A 7425-nucleotide genomic window follows, 5' to 3' on the forward strand; every position below is an offset into this window, starting at 1 on the left:
GTAGACCAGGCTGGTCTCGAACTCACAGAGATCCGCCTGCCTCTGCCTCCCGAGTGCTGGGATTACAGGCGTACGCCACCACTGCCCGGCTAGTAACCCGTACTTTTAAATCTATGTTCTCCATGAGGTTGGTTATCTCATCTCTATGCTACCATCCTGCTTCCTCCACATCAGAATGGCAACTCCATCTTTCTTCTCCAAGTCTGCTCTGTCCCCCTTAACCTCTTCCTGCCCAGCTATTGGCCAGCCAGCTCTTTATTAAACCAATCACAAGGTGCCTTGGCAAAGACACATCTTCACGGTGTACACAAATATTCGGCCACATAGTCTCTTTAAAAATATAAAGTCTCAGTGGTGGCGCACGCCTGTAATCCCAGCACTTGGGAGGCAGAGACAGGCAGATCTCTGTGAGTTCAAGGCCAGCCTGGTCTCCCAAGGGAGTTCCAGGGCAGGCTCCAAAGCTACAGAGAAACCCTGTCTCGAAAAACCAAAAAAATAAAATAAAATAAAAAAAATAAAGTCTCTCTACAGAGCTAGTTCCAGGACAGGCTCCAAAAAGCCACAGAGAAACCCTGTCTCGAAAAACCAAAAAAATAAAATAAAATAAAAAAAATAAAGTCTCTCTACAGAGCTAGTTCCAGGACAGGCTCCAAAAAGCCACAGAGAAACCCTGTCTCGAAAAAGCAAAAAAAAAAAATAAAAATAAAAAGATAAAGTCTCTTTTAAAGTCCCAGCTTCTTTAAAATAACCAGTCCCTAAAATGTGCAGTCTCTCTAAAATATATGAAGTCTTGTAAAATAAAAAATAACTACATACTTGCTTACTTGAAGAAAGAAAAGTTAGAGCACAGTCATAGTCAAATGAAATCAAAACCAAAATTCAACAGTTTAAAAAGTGATTAGCCAGATGGTGGTGGTGGTGTGTGCCTTTAATTCCAGTACTCAAGAGGCAGAGACAGGCAGATCTAAGTGAGTTCGAGGCCAGTGTGGTCTAAAGAGCGAGTTCAAGGACAGTCAGGGCTACACAGAGAGACCCTGAAAATTTCAGTGCTTGCCACCCAGGACGTAAGGTCTCTCTCTCCAGCCTCTGCAGGATCTGGCTTCCAGCTTCGTTTTCAGGCTTGCCCTCGGCAACATACCCAGCCTGTCTGGTGGGCTCAGATCAGCCCCAGTGCATGGCTACTGCTGGCCTCGGCAGTCACCGTGGTCCCGGCATCTCCAAAAACACTGAGGTCTCTGCAGCTGGGCTGTATCTTCATCAGTAGCCTCTGCTAGGCTAGCCACCTCTCCACCACAACTGCTGTGTGCTGACCCTGAGGAAACACTTCCCTAGGATTCTGCCTCACTGGTGTTGATCTCTTTTGTTTTCTTAGGGTTTTGTTTGTTGTTTGTTTTATTTTTTGTCTCGTTGATTTTTTTTTAAAGGTTTCTCTGTGTAGCCACGGCTAAGGTGAAACTCACTCTGTAGACCAAGCTGGCCTTGAACTCACAGAGATCTGCTGCCTCTGCCTCCTGACTTGCTGGGATTAAAGGCCACCATCTCCCAGAACTTTAATGGCTCTTAATTCAAAATGTCACATGAATGACCCTGATAAGGTCTCAGGGGACATTCCCTAGACTGGAGCCCAGCTGCTGAAGGTGGATACCAGCAGTGTCCCCTGACTGGAGCCAACCAGAGAGTCACCGGTACCCCTTATGTCCATAACAATAGATTTGTAATTTTTTGCCTTTAACACCTTGACTAAGAATGGTGGGGCACTTCCTCTGGTCCCCACTGCGTTGGTGTGCAAGATGAGTCACGATTTGTAATACAGGATTAAACCAAGCTTTTGCATTTTGGTGAGTCTGTGTCTCTGGTAGTCTTCTTGGGATCTCCACGACCTGGGCACTACACTATGAGCCCTGAGTATGCATCAGCTTTTCCACCCCAAAGTGTAAATGCTACCACAAACCTCACAAAAGCACATGATCAAGTCTGTCAATACCTCACTCCTAGTACTACTTTCTCTCTTAGTGAGGGCTTCTTGTTTTATTTTTTTTTCAGAGACAGGCTTTGGAGCCTGTCCTGGAACTCACTCTGCAGACAAGGCTGGCCTTGAACTCACAGGGATCCACTTGCCTCCCAAGTGCAAAAGGTGTACACCACCACCACCTGGCTGCTTAGTGAGGGCTTCTATTGCTGTGATAAAACACCATGACCAAAAGCAATCTGGGGAGAAAAGAGTTGATTTCACTTATGCTTCCTACTGTCTGTCGTCAAAGGAAGGCAGGGCAGGAGCTCATGCAGGACTAAAACCTGCTGCAAAGCCGTGGGGGAATGCTGCCTACTAGCTTGCTCCTCATGGCCTACTCAACCTGCCTCCCACGCCACCCAGGGGTGGTGCTGCCCACAGTAAGCTGATCCCTCCCTCATCAATCACCAGTCACAAAAGTGAAGGACAGGCTTGTCCTAGGCCGATCTAGTGGAGACATTCTTCTTTTAATCTAAGTTGTTCCATTTACCAATAGACTTGGGAGTCAAGTGTTGGGGTGAAAACCTGCTAAATCAGAGAAGTCAAGAAGCAACCAGCAGAAGTTCCTTTTTGGCCAGAGACTCAGCAAGACAGCATCTCTTCATCTGTCCCAAACAAAAAAGGCCTGAGAATCTCTGAGTACCTCCCTAGTCCTTACTGTGTGTCTCTCTATCCATCTTCCCAGGTCCTCCATACTCTCTATGGCTAACTCTTGTCAACTAGTTGTTGGCTCTGCCCCTGATCCAAGGTTAATTTTGTTAACACAGTCTTGAAGTCGTACAGTGTGACCGAAACAAACAAAAATATCCCCCAATAGGGTGTTTTCTCAATTGAGGTTCCTTCTTCCAAAATGACTCTAGCTTGTATCAAGTTGACATAAAACTAGCCATCATAGATAGACAGACAGACACAGGATAGAAAGCATTAGAGAAAGAGATATCTGGTATCTATTTCTGACTGAAGCATACCCACACATTATACACACAAATACAAACACAAACTACACAGAGACATAGAGTAAAAATGAAACTTAAAAAGGTACAGATTGCCGGGCCGTGGTGGCGCACACCTTTAATCCCAGCACTTGGGAGGCAGAGGCAGGCGGATCTCAGTGAGTTCAAGGCCAGCCTGGTCTACAAGAGCTAGTTCTACGACAGGCTCTAAAACTACAGGAAACCCTGTCTCGAAAAACAAACAAACAAAAACAAAAAAACGTTGTTTAGAGTCTGTTACCACCTTTGCCAGGGTCTCCCACGCTGCCCTCCCCCACCAGTTTGTTTCATGTTTGCTGCACAAGGCCCCTTTCTTTGTGCTCCCATTGTGATCCCTGTGAAGAGGAAGTTCAGTTTGCTGTCCCATGGAAGAGGATGGAGGTCTCTACTTTTCTGATTGACTGAAGCTGCCATCAACATTCTTGCAGAAAGATTCTCGAGCTTCAGCTTCATTTATTCAAGGGCACCCAAAGCTGGGCGTGTTGGCACATACCTTTAGTCCCAGCACTTGAGAGGCAGAAGCAGGCAGATCTCTGAGTCCCAGATCGCTATGGGCTACATAGAGAGATCCTGTCTCAATAATAATAATAATAACAATAATAATAATAACACCCAGGAAAGGGATACTGGCATGCTTGGCAAAAAAAAATCTGTTTAATCTGGTGTGAAGTTACTCATCCCAGGAGACCCAGTTTTCAAAACCCTGTCAGTTTTCCTTCTGGCCAAGCCGACATGAGGCATCAGTGTGGATTTTAATTGCGTTTTCCTTGGGACTGAGATGTTGACCATCTTGTTCACAGGTGTAGCTCCCTGTACTTATCACAACCCTTACTTTAAGAGTCAGCTTAGAGGATCCTGTACAGTCTTGATCCTGGCTTCTTTAGACTGACAGTGCATGTTGGAGAAGCCATGGTAGCAGGACCGGAGGCAGCTAATCACATATCGTAAGTCAAGCCATAGAAGCCGGGGCCAGGCAGGGTGGTTCTTGCCTTTCTGTTGTCCCAGCACTGGGGAGGCACAGAGGCACAGAGGCAGACCTGATCTACACACCTAACTCTATCTGGTGAGATCCTGTCTGAGAAGGAGGAGGAATGACCACAGTTCCCAGTGCCACCAAGATGAATGCGGAGGCAATGGGGAGGTGGGAAAGGTGGAGGATTGAAGTGGGGTTTTAATTTGGTTTTGTAATTAATATTCTTATTTTTTTATTATTTCTTCTTAAGTTTTCCTTTAGCAGGGGACACTACAAGGTAATGAATGGATACAGAGGGACTGGGAAATGAATGTGGCTGAGGTACAAGATGTGAAATTCCCAAAGAATCAAAAAAAAATTATGTTGGAAAAAAAAATAAGAGGAGGAAGCCAGGTGGTGATGGTGCACGCCTTTAACGCCAGCACTTAGGCGGCGTTCGCAGGTGGATCTCTTGAGAGGTCAAGGCCAGCCTGGCAGAGCAGTTCCAGGACAGTCAGGGCTATATAGAGAAACCCTGTCTAGAAAAAAACAAAACAAAACAGAATTTCCTCCATTCCCCACCCCCCAAAAAATTGGGCCATTACCTTTACATTTAACCTCACTCTCATTCTTAGTACGCAGATCTAATTCAGCTATATTATTTGCCAGAATATTATATGAATGGTCCCTAGCCTAGTTCCTAATAGAATCCTGTTCATCTCTGAAACCTCACAAACCCCTTGGCTGTCCATATTTCTCTTGGCATTCCTATCTTCCCACTTCCCACAATAACCACCCATTATCCTGTACAATAAAAGAACTTCTGGGTTTTAAACATAAAGCAAAGAAAGCCAGCCCTCAAACCACAATCCCAGAGAACTTAGACAACAATGCAGACACTAAGAGAGACTTACATAGATCTAATCTACATGGGAAGTAGAAAGTAGAAAAAGACAAGATCTCCTGAGTAAATTGGGAACATGGAGACCTTGGGGGAGGGTTGAAGGGGGGAGGGGAGAGGCAGGGAGGGGAGCAGAGAAAAATGTAGAGCTCAATAAATATCAATAAAAAATGTATAAAAAATGACAGGGACCAGAGTCCATATACAGTTAGCCATACCCAGGACTCCATACTCCATGTTGGGTTGGAGGCGGAGTATCCAGATCAGCAGTCTTAGCTAGGACCATAAGCAGAATTATTTCCTGTGGAAGAAGAAAATGAAAAAGACCAATCTTATTTTGTCTAGGCAAAAGTGGTACAATCAATTCTCCAATGTCCTGCTGTTTGTCCACAGTCCAGACTGAGTCCTGGCAGCAGGTGCTGCCTTGGTGGTCAGTGTCATCATAATCCAGTGGAAATATCGTGGTGTCCCATAATCTTCTTTGGAGACCTTGGGTCAGGGCTGGGATCTCGGAGTCTCTGTCTAATATAATAAGCTTTTTAATCATTATTTTAAATGTCAAATTCTGCATATCTCTGAAGTATTTGAGGGCTGCCTAGGGATATCTGATTAGACAAATTTTGTTTCTAATTACTTGTTTTAAGTTTGACTTCGAAAACATACATAGGGGACTAAATAAGGTTTATCCCTATAATTAATTATGTCAGTGCTTTAAGGATGACTGACGATTAACTTGTATTTCCTTACAGTCTATAATAAGTTAGCAGCTTTCATAAGACTAGAACTTTACATTCTGTCAGATTTAGCCTTAAAAATAATGCTTTTCAATCGAAGCTAATAAAGAAACTAAATTAGTCATTCTGAGGGTAAAAACAGAACAAGTTTGTATGTAGCTGTTAATGCTGTCTCCTGGGAAGGCAAGGAAAAGGTCCCTGGGCAAAATGGGAGCAGGAGGGAGCCTAGGGGGCTATCATTGCCCATGTCAGTTCTAAGGCACTACAGCCATATGTTAATGGAAGGACTTGTGGACATAGAATCTGGGTGTGCTGGCTAGTTTTATGTCAGCTTGTTACAAGCAGGAAAGGAGGGAACCTCAGTAGAAAATAATGGCTCCATAAAATCCAGCTGCAGGCAGGCAAGCCTGTAAGGCATTTTCTTCATTAGTAATTGATGGGGAAGGGCCTATTGTGGGTAGTCCCATCCCTGAGCTGGTAGACCTGGGTTCTATTACGAAAACAGGCTAGCCAGCAGAGGTGGCACACACCTTTAATCCCAACACTTGGGAGGCAGAGGAAGGGGCAGGTAGATATTTATGAGTTTGAGGCCAGCCTGCTCTACAAGAGCTAATTTCAGGACAGCTAGTATTGTTATACAGAGAAACCCTGCCTCAAAAAAAAAAAAAGCAGACTAAGAAAGTCATGAGGAGCAAACCAGTTAGCAACACCCCTCCATGGCCCCTGCATCAGCTCCTGCCTCTAGTTCCTACCCTGTTTGAGTTTCTGTCCTGACTTCCTTCCATGATGAACAGTGATGTGGAAGTTTAAGTCAAATAAACCCTTTCCTCCCCAACTTGCTTTGGTCATGGTGCTTCATCAGAGCAATAGAAACCCTAACTAGTGGCTGGAGAGATGGCTCAGCGGTTAGGAGCACTGGCTGCTCTTTCAGAGATCCTAAATTCAATTCCCAGCAACCAAATAAATGGTGGTTCACAACCATCTATAATGAGATCTGGCGCCCTCTCCTGGCATAAAGATTTACATGCAAGATACAGCACTCATAAATAACAAAAAATAAATCAATCTTTAAAAAAAGAAACCCTAAGTAAGACACTGGGTCTTCTGTAAGAGCAACAAGTGCTCTAAACCACCGAGCCATCTCTTCAGGCCTTCCTTCTTGCTACCCTGTCCTCTAGTTGATAGTATAGGCTCCATCTAACCCATTTATGGTTTCCTTTCCCACCTGGCACTGATCCTGTAGATAAACCCTCCCAGGGATCCTGCTCTGATCCTGGGAGCTGCAGACCTGTTTAAGCCTGGCCCTTTTCTGACCAGCATCTCTAATGACTCAACAGATTATTTCTTTCAGAGATCCCTGCTTTGATGGTTTAACAGTGTGCAAGCCAGATAGGATTGGTCTGCCGCAAAGCTGGGACCTTAGATCATGGCCAACGCTGTGGACAAGGAAGGCCCTTTAGCTTGAGGACCCAATGGCAAGGTTTTCTGTTGCAAAAGGAAGACAGTTAACCAAGTCTTATTAAACCTTTCGTCTGCGTTTCCCTGGGGCCTAGAAATGCTAACGCAATACCAGCTAAATTAACAAGAGATGGATAAAGACTGAATCGTCCTGGGAGCCCTCAGCAGAGTTGACGTCGTAAAAGTCATTATTAAGAACTTAAGTAGTGTGCTAGGCAGTGGTGGCACAGCCTTTAATCTCAGGATTCGCGAGGCAGGCGCATCTCTGTGAGTTCAAGGCCATCCTGGCCTACAGACTGAGTTCCAGGACAGCCAGGGCTGTTACACAAGGAACCCTGCCTTGAAAGACCAAACAAACAAACAAAAACAACAAAACA

The sequence above is a fragment of the Microtus ochrogaster genome, chromosome 4, assembly GCF_000317375.1.
Source record: "Microtus ochrogaster isolate Prairie Vole_2 chromosome 4, MicOch1.0, whole genome shotgun sequence".
NCBI lineage: Eukaryota > Metazoa > Chordata > Mammalia > Rodentia > Cricetidae > Microtus > Microtus ochrogaster.